Genomic DNA, 14,568 nt, shown 5'->3' with positions numbered 1-14,568 from the left:
CCCCCCTGCATGGTCCACAGTGCTTGTGATGTGTCCTCGGTGGAGATGTCCCTAGAGCCATCAGCCGCCATGGCTATGAAGGAAAGGCATAGGCTTGCCTCGGCATCATCGATGGTGGTGGTATGCTGGATGATGTAGGTGCTCTCCACCTACTGCTCGTTCAGGTGCCCCAGCGGCAAGGGGTCACGGTCATCGAAGCCATAGTCGCTGCCATTGTTGTGGTCGACCAGCGGGGAGTTCGGTGGAGTGGAGTCACCTGCCTAGGAACCCTGTGGCATTCTGGGGCTCCTCAAACCCTGAGGTGCCCTGACAAAGCGGTGGCCCAACAGCCCATCACCGATCACCGTCGCTCTCGGGGAGCGGCCACGCTTGCAGTCTCACGTGAGATGATGTAGCCTGTGAGACCACAGATAGTGCAACGGGGCACGACAAGTAGCCAGCCTGTGGTTGTAGGAAAGGAAGTTCAGGCACCTATCATGGAGCGTGTACGGGATTCATTGTCGATGAGGCGGGTTGCGTGGAGGCAGCGATCTATGCTCCACTGGTTGCCAAGGCAGAACCTCCCTCCACCCCTCGGTGTCTGGTGCCGAGATGCGGCGTTGCCTTGGGGGTGGAGCTTGGGACCCTAGGTGTTGGTGCAAGGGCACACACTCTCCTCTATGTTGGTGGTTGGCGACCGCCCATGGCCAGAGGCACTGGTGGGCCAGTATGCGCCCAGCTGCGGCGGCGTGCTAGCACTGTTCCCCGGAGGCAGGAGCGGTCCTCCATGGCCTCTTCTTGCGCCTGCACCACTTGGGTGCAGCCTGGCCCTCACACATGGCAGCCTCCACTGGCGGCTCGTCTGTGGCAGAACCGTCTGAAATAACATATTTCTGGAGGTGCTCGTCTTCCACTAGACACTAAGCACCTCGAAAGGAAGCTACACTGGGTAGTTCCATCGAGACACCACACGGGAGAACTCAAATCAATCCAGATTTTACCTCCAGAATCTAATAATGTGAACGAGCTTATAATACTTAGTCCATTTCATACAACAAGAGTTCTTAAAAATACATTATTACAATACCAAGTTTAGACAGTGGAATTAAAATAAATATCTAACGATAGGATACAAGGATCCTTCTGTGCCCACCAGAAAAATCATCCACACAACAGCCACTCCTCAAGCTGCACCAACAACATGGGTAAATAAACCTTGAGTATATAATGTACTTGTAAGACTTACCCGACTACTAGGAATAATTTCCCAACTCCAAAGGATATGATAAGTTTTATGGTTTGCTGGGTTTCCTTTTTACGAAAAGCATCACTTGTAGTGAATCTTTATGTATATGTTTTATTAGCAGTCATGATTAGTTCATTAGCTAACCATTCTATGTAAGCACCTATTCTACTTTCAAGCAAGAGTTGAGCAATCAGATCCATTCATCCCCTTTCATCTTCCAGTTCTTACTATGGTGCTAGACCATAGCCAAGTTGTACTGTCTCACATGGCGATTCTCAAACCAATGTATCCCAGCTGGGTACCCTGAAACACACGCCCTACTTGTACCCCAGGCACAAGCATGGTCAACCCACCACTCTCCTGTCAAGGGGTCTAGGTCCCCATCTAAACTTGGACTCCAAGCCCCCACTCTTGAGTCCCGAACTTAGTGTGGTGCTTAGACCTCCACCATCCCCACCTCCAATCAGTTGGTCCAGAAAGAGCCAGAACCCACGAAAAGAGAGTAACAAGCCTTCCCGCTCCCATAAGCAAGTATGTGCTTAGGATAATAAGTCTATGACCTGACTACCATCCACAGCAACGGACGGTCCTTAACCGACACAGACAGGGAAAATAGTGTAACCAAGCTATGCCCCATTGGCCACAGGGCACAACCTATTACACCCACCAATACCCATACCATATCCCTGGCCGGTCTCCATTTCCTTTCACCATTTTATCATGAGAGTAATAATAATAATCACATATTATCAGTAACGGTAGGTTACTCATGCTACCGATAGCCTAAGCATAGCAGCTATTCGACCTATGCTAGTAGGACTCATAGGTAGGTTTATCTATGCATGTAGTTTCAATATAAATCCTATAACGTTAATGCACATCATATATACATATCTAGTGATTATTCAAAATAAGGGTTATGCACCGAGGCTTGCCTTGGGCAGGCGGATTGTCAGCTATGTCGGTCGTTGGTGGCTCCGAGGCTTCCTCCTATATGAGGACCTCTTCCTCGTACTCCTCGATAACCTCCTCATACTCCTGCTCTCCGGTGGTCACAAACTCCACCAACTCGTTCTCTACGTGCATGCAACGATGATGCAACTCTTAAAATAAAAATATATCTACTAATCTACTAAGCTAACTCTAATGACTAAGATACTAAGCTAACTAGTATTTTCATCAAACAAGGTACAAATTCATCTAACACGTATTAACTTAACAACTAAAATATATTCTTGCTTCTACTACCGATTTAGCATATATTAAAACAAGGAGTATCTAACTACCCTAAAGCTTAGCATATTATAAGGCTACAAAAATTACGGCGAGCACATAATAATACCATAAAACTACCATAAAATTTTTAGAGCTAAAGCTATTACCATTTTGTCACAAAAATTCCTACAATTATTAACCTAATAATATTAAGTATTTTCAATTGATTTTACTAGACCTTAGTTTGATCATAGCTATGTATGAAATAATTATACTAACAGATATATAAATAATTTAAGAGCCTAACAAAATTGGTTTCATAATTTTTGGACACCTATATGAATTGTTGTTAATTATCAAAGTTTAGCACAAAAACTAAAATATAAGGCTATTTCTATTTCCTAATAAAAGGAAAAATGAATTCACCAGTGTGGCCCACAACCACGCGGACGTGGCTCACTCGCGCGCGGTGCGCGCGCGCACGCGCATAGGCCGGCCCACGGTAGGAGGGAGCCCGTGTGTGTGGCGCTTTTGCAAAAAACATCCTTGCTCTTTCTAGTATTAACGTAGCTCTTATGCGCCTTGTTCCTACAGTCGGCCCTTATGCCGATAGGCCCTTACCCTAACCCATCTTTACATCCGATCGGTCCCTGACACCCCCGTGCTCGCCAACACAGCATCGGCTGGCACGGGGCTGCCATACCGACCAACCGGGAGCCCTTCTGATGCACCTAGGAGGTCGATCCTCACCTACGGGATGAAACACAACTTCAAGCAGTGGTTGGACAAGATGGGATGCAATAGAATGGCCTCTCCACGACGACAGGCACCCTACGGTGGTGGCAACCAGGTTTCGATGAGCCACGGCCTTTTGGAAGTGGTAGAAATAGTTGGTGAGCACCAGTGACTCACCATGAACCTACCCTTGGCAATGGCTTCATCGGAGATTACTCAAACAAGACTGAGCGCGTGCGCGTGACAGGTTCAACGACGGGTCACAGTGGCACGGCCACGTCAGCGGCGTAGAGACGGTAGGAGTGCGGCTTAGGTGCGCATGGCGATGAAGGGTTCTAGATGGGGCTAGCGGCGAAGTCAGTCTGGCTCAAGATGGCGAGGTAGAAGCTATCCACATTGAGGCGAGCTGGGTCTTAATGGCATGGTGGTGGAAGCAAAGCTCCAAAATTGGAGCTCAGCCTAGCAAAAATCAAGGCATGGAGGGAGTGGTGGGCAAAAGGACGTAAAGGCGGAGACACGGGCACGAGGAAATGATAAGAGGTGCTTGCTCTCTGGCTCACCATGACCATGACTCAATGATGGCGGAAAGCAGAGGCATAGCAGGAAAAAAGGGTTGTGGGTGCAATCAGTGGTTAGGCTAGTGCATGCCTTGGTAGGTCATGGTTGTTGTGGCTGAGGGACCTATGTCCAAGCACAAGGGGACAAGCGCGAGGATCCACGATCGACCATGGCCCATGCTCTGTATTGCCATTAATGGCACGATGATGGCATGCACGACCATGTGCGGATGGTACCCAACCGAGCCAAGGAGGGGCAGCGTGATGCAGCAAGCAGACACGAGTGTGGGAGTGACACGACAACAACGGCAGTGACTGCGACCGTGATTATGTCGTGACGCGTGACTTGGAGGGCAGTAGCAGCACCAGTGGCAGCCACAGTGGTAGTGGTGGTTAGGCATGGAGAGGACGAGGGGAAACACCCTATGTAGGGGATGTCCACCCACTGGTCGGTCCTACTGAGGGTGATGGGTACCTTGGACCATGGGCGATAACTGGGGTTGGTGGTGTCATCTTCCATAGTGATGGAGAGCACCCATCGTGCGGTGAGCTTCTGTTCTCTTCTGCTTTTGGTGGTGGTGAGGCCCCTAAAGATGGTGGCGACCACCTTGTTGTGGTTCTAGAAGGCTTTGTTGTTACCCCCAGGTGGTCAGCGGTCTTTGGCTCCATCATTGGTATCGTCTTCCAGCTTTTTGTCCTAAAATTCCTTAGCCAAGCCGAGGCAGTTCTTCATCTTGTGTTTGGCGTTCTTGTAAAGAGGGCGTGGGCCGTCGAGGATCTTTTGGTACTGCTCATCGTAGTTGCACTTGGCGCGAGGTTGATTGACAGCGGCAACAATGTGGTCTGGCCGATAGTGATGATTTTGGCTAGGCTTGGGTCCTTCTGTTCGATCATGGCCACTGTCACGATGGTAACTATGGTTGTCGAAGCGGCAGTCGTTATGGCATCAGTCGTCGGAGTGATCGTCATAGCGGCGACATTGGCAATGGGTGCCCGCATCCTCGTTGAAACACACCTTAGCTTCCTTGACGTTAGCATACTGGTTGGTAGTAGTGATCATCTCGCCAATGCCTATGGGTGGCTTGCGGTTGAACTTGGAGCGAAGCTCGCGATGGTGGAGTCCTCGGGTGAAGACGGTGATGACCTCAGCTTCTGTGGTGTTGGGAATAGAATTCCTCATCTCAAAAAAGCATCGAATGTAGGTGTAGAGGAGCTTGGACGGCTTCTGGTTGATGTGGTTGAGATCATGCTTAGTGCCTGGCTGAGTACACGTAGCCATATAATTGTCGGTGAAGACTTTTTAGCTCTTTCCAGGACCCGATGGAGTCTAGGGCCAGGCTAGTAAACCAGCTCATGGTGGGTGGCGTGAGCATGATGGGGAGATAGTTCACCATGACACTAGTGTCTCCTCTGGCGGCACGGATAGTGGTGGCGTAGGCCTATAGCCACTGTGTTGGATTCATCCTTCCCTCGTAGGGCTCGACCCTAGTGATTTTGAAACCATGGGGCCATTGGAGTGTCCAGAGCGCCCTCGTAAACGCTGGAGGCCCTTCGGGGTTGTGGTCGGTGTCAGCTACAGCGTTGTCGGTGTCGATCTGCTCAAGAGCTGAGTCTGGGTTTTCATACTCCTGCTTGTACTCCTAGCAGTGGCGTACTTCATCTTCATGGTGACCAAAGCAACATTGCTCGATACGCCGTCATGCATCCCTAAGATTGCTGAGGTGCACCTAAGCATCCTGTTCGACCTCCTGGTCATGTTGGCGATGGTGTTCGGCACGATGGCCCCCAGCTCCCCCCTGTAGAGGCAGTGACTGGTTGATGAAACAACTTTGACTAGAGCAGCAATTGGATCTCAGCACAGCCAATTGGTGAATCATGCTCGTGGAGCACAAAGGTCTCTGATCCTCACGAATATCATTAACCTGATAGTGTGTCTCTTTAAGCATGGCGGCGACCTTGGTGAGCTCGGGCATCTATGGGAGGCGGGCAAGCTCATTGGTGGCCACTGCTAGATTGGCGCTTGGAGTCTTGAAGATGTCATGGCTATCAACGTGGAGAAACTCTTCATCAAGGTCGCGATGGAGTGGAAGTGGCCTTCCTTGTGAGTCGAGCCAATTATTTTTGAGCAGCCTCGGCCCACGCAATAGCTGCCATGTTTTCTTGGCGCTGTGCGCGGTTGATGTTTCGATTCTCACAAGCGACGCGTTCCTCCTTAGTTTTGCTGTTTCGAGGAGGGCTATCGACGTTGACGTTGAAGATTGTGCCACCCTAGAATGGTGGGAAAATGAGCTGCTCGGTGAAGGTTTTGACGAGGGTCTCCATAGAGCCCTGAGACTCGGAGCCCGGATTTTCCTTCGAGATGGTCTAGAGGGACGCTCTGGGGCACCGGCCTATGTGTAGCATGTTGATAGCTGATGGAGGCTGAACAACAAGCTGGTCAGCGAGTGGATGGGCATCTCCCACCTAGTCAGTGAATTTCCCCCTTAGGGCGCCTTGGTAATTAACGGCGACATTGGTGAGCCTAAAGGGCAGAGCCGTAACTCCTAGAGTTTTTCGAGTATCCTCTGATAGATCTGGATCAGAGGGTGGTCAGTGCTGAACCAAAGTATCCAGGGCCGATTCGGTGATGGAGAGGCAATCAGCGAGCTTCAGATCGACCCAATCGATGGATTCGATCAGATCATCATTGTTGATCTGCCTCCTCTGGTAGCAAGGAAGCGGACGATGGGTCATTGATGAAGGTGACCTCAGAAGTGGTTCCAAGATCGGATCTATAGTTATAGGCGCGGGGGTGGTCGGCGCAGAAATGATCTATAGCAGCTCGAGGAGCTCTCTGACTCCGTCAGCGTTGATGACCCACAAGATGGATCCAACAGTGAAGATCTGGCCGGATTGCGGAAGGAATGAAGAGCCTATGGAAAAAGCCATCTTGTTCGACAAGGAAACAACATACGCAACCCGTACCTGGCACGCCAACTATCAACATAATATCGTTGGTAGTCCTCCGAGGAGTATCCCATGAATGTAGATTGATTGATAGAGGAGCATGAGATCAAGAACAAGAAGGCAACAGAGACACCCGAGTTAGACATGTTTAGGCCATCAGTATGATGTAATACCATACTCCTGTGGTCTATTGGTTTGTATTAGCTATCATCTAATATTACATGTGTTTGGAGGGGGTCCCTGCTCGCCTTATATAGTTCGGGGAGCAGGGTTACAAGTCGATTAGATATGAGGGATAACCGGAAAGTAATAACTAATTACAGGAATCTTGGGATCATACATATCCTAACAGATCTTGTAGTATCTTTGGGATATCTTTCAGATGTCTTGCAGAAGGCGCCAACCAGAGTCGTGCCTTGCAAGGCTTCGTCTTGTGGGCTAGGCCACCCTTGAGGGCGTAGCCCATGTTGTCTGCCTTGGGTATCCGAGGTCATACCCCCCACAGCCGGTGGGGCATGGCGGCCTACGACTGGCTATAAGCGGTGCGTCCAGAGCGGCCAAGCCGCGGCCAGGCCATGGCCAGACCAAGGGCAACCTCTGCCGGCCGATGTGCGGCCATGCACGCACGTGCACAGCACAGTCGGCAGCGACACAGAATGTCCACGTGTGGTGACCACGCGCCCGAGCCCAGCGGCCCGAGACTGAGTACGCGCATGAATTTTAAAGCACCTGTAAAAACTAAATGATTCAATTTGGAACCAAGCCATCTTCACTACTCTAAAGAGGGCACCTTAGGCTATCAACAAGAGCTACAACACGACACCCCTTCTTAAATCAATCTCACAGAATAATTTGCCAAACATGGCTTTGTCACACTGCTGCTCACCTTAGGAATTTTTCTAAGTCTTGAGCTGGATTTGTTTTCAAGTTATGTTTCTAGACTATTAGAAATACTAGCTAGTAACATTATTTTTCTACAGCAGGAGTTGCGTTGTTATCTATAAAGTTTGTAATTTAAACATTATTTAAGTCTAATATATAGGTTCTATAGTAATTTTTGTTCAATAAAAATTAGTTTACACCCCTGCTTGTTAAATGTACGAATCATGGAGCAACTTTTGTTTCGCATTTTTGTTGATTGTTTTAGTTGCACTGCATTATCTACTCACTTCACCACATGCATTAACACACAAGTATGATGCTCATGACATGTTTTAGTAGATGATTAACCAAAGTTTTAAATAGCCGGCTATAGCTGAAGCTATAGCCAGAGATAGCTGCTGGACAAGGTAGAAGCTAAGATATGCAATTTTTAGCTCTATGAAACCAAATCAACTAATAGCTGGAGATATTCAGAGATAGCCGCTATAGCTGGACACATTTTGGTGGCAGCCCAACAGCTTCTACCGCATGAGAGCCCAAGATTTTCGCTGGCCCAGCAGCGGCCCCCACCCCCACCATATGGACCCAGCAAGCAGCAAGCAGCAACCATCAACCCTAGCTCCAAGTCCCATACTCCCATCCCTCTCAGTCTCTCTACCACACAAAAGGAGGCAGCGGCGAGGGTTCCCCAAGCATCACGGTGGCCGGAGTCTCATGCGACCGTCTACGCTTAGACTCACAGGCATATCTTCTTGTGGCTTGGTAAGTCATTCATCCACCAGGCCTGCGTCAATCGACTCTAGTAGGAAACGGTGATTTAGACTTTTAGAGAGCTATCTATTCCTCTAGATCCAAGCAGCGGTGGTGGCGAGGGGGCCCCAAGCGGTAGCGGCTTCATCTTTGGCTTCACCATGGCAGATCAACAAAGTAAGTGCTGGACTCTCTGAATTCAATTCCTAACAAATCTATTTAGAGCAGTCTTGTATGAGCAATGTGTTGTAGCGGCTGTTATCATTGTCATAAATCCATTTAGTGTTGGAATCATAGTTCAATGTGTTGCAGCTCATAAATCTGACAAAGCAAGTGCTCATCATAGTTCAATCTTGCATAGTTTGCCATATTAACTCAAGCTTTGTACTTAACTCAAGCAACTATATTAGTTTTGTTTCCTTTTGTGTCCGCTCTTTGCATAGGTCATCCATCTAGTACCGCCTCTGCCCCAGTAGCAGGTGCACAACATGCAATTAACTCAGATGACCCTACATGGTCTCATTGTTACTGCCTAGGCATAACCAAGAAGCAAAATATGAAGTGCAAATACTGTGACAAGCTCTGCAGTGGTGGAATTACTAGGATAAAGTTCATCTTGCTGGGATTAAAGGATTCAATACTACTAAGTGCTTGAAAGTTCCACCTCAAGTGCAGCAAGAGATGTTTGCTTTGATTACAAAGAAGACTAGTGAAAAGGAAGAGAAAGACAAAGAAAAGGAAAGGGAAAGAGCTGAAGTTGACATAGATCACTCATACTATGGAAGTGGCAGTGAAGATTCTAAACATGGCAATGTTGTTCTTGTGGTGAAGCCAATGGAAACAAAAGGATCTAATAGCTCTAGATCTGTAGTACATAGTGGTTCTATTTAGAAGTACTACAAGCCACCTACTATAGAGGAGTCTGCTAAGACCAAGCTAAGCAACAAGGTTTAAACAACATTGACAACCCAGAAAAGAGAAGAGAGGAGGGATAGAACCTGTGAGTACATATGTCAGTGGTTCTATGAAGCTAGCATTCCACACAACACAGTTAGCCTTCCTAGCTTTGCTAATATGTTAGAGGCCATTGGACAATTTGGTAGAGGTCTAAGAGGGCCTAGTCTCTATGAGATGAGTGGACCATTCTTGCAGAAAAGGAAGGAAAAGGTATTGGACGGATTCAAGGAGCATAAGGAGGCATGGGAGCTCATAGGTTGTTCAATCATGATAGATGCATGGACAGATAGGAAGGGTAGGGGAGTGATGAATTTAGTTGTGAATAGTGCTCATGGGGTACTCTTCTTAGATTCAATTGACTGCTCAGGTGATAGGAAAGATGGCAAATATATCTTTGACCTTATGGATAGATACATAGAAGAGATAGGGGAACAACATGTTGTCCAAGTGGTGACTGATAATGTCAGTGTTAATACAACTGTAGCAAGTCTATTGACAGCAAAAGACCTTCAATATTTTAGAATGGATGTGCTGCTCATTGCTTGGATCTCATGCTGGAGGATATTAGGAAGCTTAGACCAGTTGAGGAAACAATTGCTAGTGCAAGACAAGTGACTGTGTTCTTGTATGCTCATACTAGGGTGTTGGATTTTATGTGAAAAATTCTTAAGAAAGACTTGGTTCGCCCCGGGGTTACACGATTTGCAACTGCTTATTTGAATCTCAAAAACTTGCTGTACAACAAAAAAGAGTTTGTAAAGAAAATGGACCCTAGGCCCATTTACTTTGGATTTTAGTGTTTGATGACCAACACAACCAAACTGGACTAATGAATTTTCAAGTGATTGTTTTGTAGTTCAATAGGGTGCAAGACGTGACTTGGATGAAAGCGATGTGATGATCCGATGATCAACACCATAAGCAAGACCTTATGAGCAAAGAAGAAAGAGAAAAAGCAGGCTCTCCAACACCTACACCAACAAGGTGGACAAAAAGGCCTCCACACCTTATCTCTTGAAGAAGAAGAAAAATGACAAGGTGGTGGCCATCAAGGTAAACAAGCAAGCCAACAATGGGGTCAAACGCTTTTGGGTGCCAAAGGAGGTTTGGATCCTGAAAGGAAAGTGAGAAGTCCGATGGACTTTGGGGAATTTGGAGACTTGGCAAAGTATGGGTGCATTTCATGGGGTGCATCATGATGGACGAAATCATTGCCAAGTGGGTTAGTGAATACTATGGGCCCAAATTCCTCTTCCCATGTTAGGTAACTAGATTCAATTTCCTTCAAGTAGTATCAATTTGCATTTCCTACAAGTGGTATTTCTTACAAATTGATATCTTTAAGCATCTAGTTACTTTTCATGCCTATGTTTGCATTTGCATGATTATATTTTTTGTCATGCTTACACTAGGTATATCTTATGGTAGGCTTGCTCGGTTTCATTCTTAACCCTTGGAGCAAATCTACATGGTTTAAAATTGTTTAGGAGCACGACACATTGATTGTCTTTTGTTTGTTCATCTAATATGTGCCAAAGTCCAAATTGTAGATAATATATCGCCTTTGAAAATGACTCTCACATTCATGTGATGTCATCTTTCAAGTGGTATTTTTTATTCTAAAATCAATGTGCATGTTTCCTATAAGTATTCCATACTTGTGTGCATAAATTTAGGGGGAGGTTACTCTACAAGTTTGATGCTTTGAGACTAACACCTTTTTAAGTTTATCATGTGTGTAGTAGTCTCATTGCAAGGAAAATGGAGTCCCCAGAGTTAAGCATCATACTTCAAATATCCACCACCTATTGCAAGTGGTAGAAATCAAATTGGTTTCCACATATGGTATTTCTAAACCAATATCATCATGTTGATTTCATTTTGATATTTATATGCTTTCTCCATGCATTATATAGATTAAATTTCCTTGAGCAATAATTTGCCAATTATGCATATGCTTTGCCTTCTACCATATGTATGCATATATTTAGGGGGAGCTTAATCTATATAATATGAGAGTCAAATTTTGTGACCCTTTCCACTATACACACAAAGGTTCACAAAGTTTAACCCTCCCTTGTGCTACTAATGTCTTCCTTTTCGGTGTTTGATTCCAAAGAGAGAGAATTTAGAGGACCAAAAGAAAGCAATAATTTGTAGGACCAAAAGCTAGATCATAATAAATTACAAGTGGTAATGGTCTATAAGTGGTAATGGTCCGAGAAAGGGAGGATAGTGGATTATGGATTAACCTATGTAATGGGGAGAATTTGTAGGAAGCAAGGTTTAAATCCATAATACCACATGGGAACTTTTGCAAGGGCAAGATAAGTGTTCAAGTAGTATCTTCTAGTTTTACAAGTAGTATCTTTTAGCATCAAATAACCTTGCTAAAGTAGCTAGCTGATCATCGGCCAAGTTCAATGAGAAGCACAAGTTCCTAGTCTCTTGGAATCTCTGAAGAAACTCAATGTCCGATTCATTAGTCCTCTGTGTCATGGTTGTCAAATCGGTTATCTTCTTTTCTCTAGTCCTAGTGTAAAAATATGTATAAAACTTCTTTTCTAGGTCAGCCCAATTGGCAATGGAGTTGACTGGTAGTGACAAAAACCAAGTGAAGGCTAGCCCTAACAGGGATAAGGAGAAGAAACGAACTCGATGGGCATCCTCAGCTGACGCTTCGCCCAATTGTGTAAGATACTGACTGACATGTTCTATTGTGCTTGTACTGTCTTGACCGGTGAACTTGATGAACTCTGGGAGTCTGTAATTTGTAGGAAGAGCGACCAAATCATACCATTCTGGATATGGGTGTTTGTACAAAAAGGTAAGCCCCTTTAGCTTCAGACCGAACTAATTCTTCATCATCTCAGTCACCTTCAGCTGCAGCTCGTTAGCTTGCGGATTTGGGTTTCTTGGTACTTGCTGACCCATCTATGGATTGAAATCCCGCATGCCTTGATATCCTGGATTTGGCATCATGCGGAGGGTGTTATAATCCGTGCCATAGTGATAGCCTTATGGAATCTCAATCTATTGGGTCCTTTGCTAGCTCGCTGCTTGAAGTCTCTGATTATAGACATAAGGATCTATATCTCTATGGATCTTTTGAATTGATGGTGCTATTTTTTGAGCCAACGATGGTATGTGGCTTGATGTGCCAAAATTGATCACCTAATTCTAACCTTGCCCCACTGGCTATTGCACATGCTATATTGACGGTCCAGGATTGTACTGTATCTGATTCATAGTAGTACCTGGAGTTTGTTTAGATAAACCTTGAAGTGTCTGGACATCATCATTATCAGGTGCTGCTGCTTCTTGATGGCTGGTACCAACTTGATTAGTCCCTTGAGTCGACGAATCTAGAATGTTGTAACAAGTTAATCCAACCTGACCAACTGGAATTCCATGAATCGCCTCTTTCATGGCGTTGTGAAATGCGTCAACGAAAGCATTATTGCGGCGTGATATGGCATCATGAATAGATTTTTCTATGGCTTCTGTAAAGAAACACCTGTCTTCAGCTTCGACTGTATCTGTTTGCCCATGTAGTAGAACTCTTGGTAGTGGAAATTTCTGAATAATTGTGTTGTCATGTGTTTTGGTGCAGGACAAGAAAAACTTCTTCTAAAATTCTTCTGTAGCTTTGCTGATGGTATCCTTATCTTCATCAGGTAGGTCTTCATAATGTACCATAAGGATGTTGTCGTTATTGTGAGCCGCCATGACGATTGTGGTGTTCCACCGAGCGTGCCAGAAACGTGTCGACACAGAATTTTTGTCTTCATGCCGAGGACACACGTAGCAAGCCAAAAGGGTCCGCTCGATGGAGCAGATCCGCCTAGCTTCAGCGTAAGGGTGGTCGATCCTGTGCACTCCTCCCGAGACATACCAGTTAATTTGACCCTACAATTGACAAGGAGAGAAAGCTCATTAGTAATTAAGGGTGGAACATGCCGGTGTTGCCAGACAGTTCCGAATGTGCGGCTCTGAGAGCCGATATGAGAGGAGATCAACTAAATAGTTGATTCCAGCATATTCATAAGAATAAATCGATTAAAGCTCATGGGGTCATATAAGAAGAATCAGTTATCATTCAGGATAAATATTATTTAAGCAAATATTAATCAATGGCAATAAAATATCAATGATGATCAGTTTATACTGAGCCAATGATTACAAGTAACCGAACTTCATTTTATATAAAGAGATAATTCAACACCACTTCACCATTTAATAAAGATAAATCTAATGAACATGTTAGATCTCATCTATTACCATGACTAGTGGGGCATGAGGCAGAATCATGTAGGCCATAGTAACAACAATAGACTCGACGACCCTAACTCATTACTAATATCAGTGGGGCATGAGGCAGAATCATGCAGGCCGTAATACAATAATAAGATCATGGGGCTAACATATCTTTCAACTTATCTCTACTTCAATGATCTCGTAATGTGAACTGTTCATGAAAGCACTCGATATCGGCTAAACATCCGATTCAGGCATAGCGCACAGTTAAGGTCATGCCTCCTCAGGAACGGGTCTACCAACTAACGATCCCCACTCCATGGTGCCAATAGTGGGATGAGAGGCAGAATCCCATAGGCCATGATGATAGGCCATGGAATGGTTTTCATTAACCAATAGATCTACTCGAGATTGGACATGCCTTAACTGCATGCTATGCACGATTAAGATTGATGTAAAATAATCGATAAAAACATAATTCATCATTTAAGGTGTAGATTAGATCAACTTTAAATTAGCAAATGATGAGTTCAATAAGATATAAGACCGATCCAGATCAATCTCAATCGGGCAGAGTGATATTGCTGTAATTAGATAAACAATGAAAGCAATAAGCAATATCGGTAACTTAATGAATCTACCAAAGACTGCCATACTAAGGTAGGCTGATAACTTGACCTTGATCTAATTCAAGCAGTGGTGTATGAAGCAGAATCACACAGGCCATACTTGAATTAGACAAGAGTCGATAACTAGCCTATACCAGAGTCGCAGTGGGGATCGACCGGATCGATGCAGCCATACGAACAGAGGTATAAACCATGACGGTACTTACAGACAAGCAGTGGAGGTCGACCAGATCAATGCAGCCATACTCACTGAAGAACTCGCCGAGATCTACTCTACTCCTACTCCTAAGGGGTGGCTGGAGCCAAAAAAAGTAATTGACTTGTATTTGATTGATTGTTGTCTTAGCAATAGCCGGGGCTTTGATATTTATACCCGGGACCTAAACATGAATCCTACTCGAGCACGATTCGTTAC

At 45.4% G+C, this 14,568-nt stretch overlaps 1 pseudogene; it reads left to right on the top strand.

The window, feature by feature from the left end:
• Positions 1 to 9,384: 9,384 nt before the first annotated feature.
• LOC136469106 (uncharacterized) lies at positions 9,385 to 10,064 on the top strand (annotated as a pseudogene).
• The last annotated feature ends 4,504 nt before the right edge of the window (positions 10,065 to 14,568 follow it).

Source organism: Miscanthus floridulus, chromosome 8 (genome assembly GCF_019320115.1).
Source record: "Miscanthus floridulus cultivar M001 chromosome 8, ASM1932011v1, whole genome shotgun sequence".
NCBI classification, from domain to species: domain Eukaryota; kingdom Viridiplantae; phylum Streptophyta; class Magnoliopsida; order Poales; family Poaceae; genus Miscanthus; species Miscanthus floridulus.
This window is presented reverse-complemented; position numbering and strand designations above follow the sequence as displayed.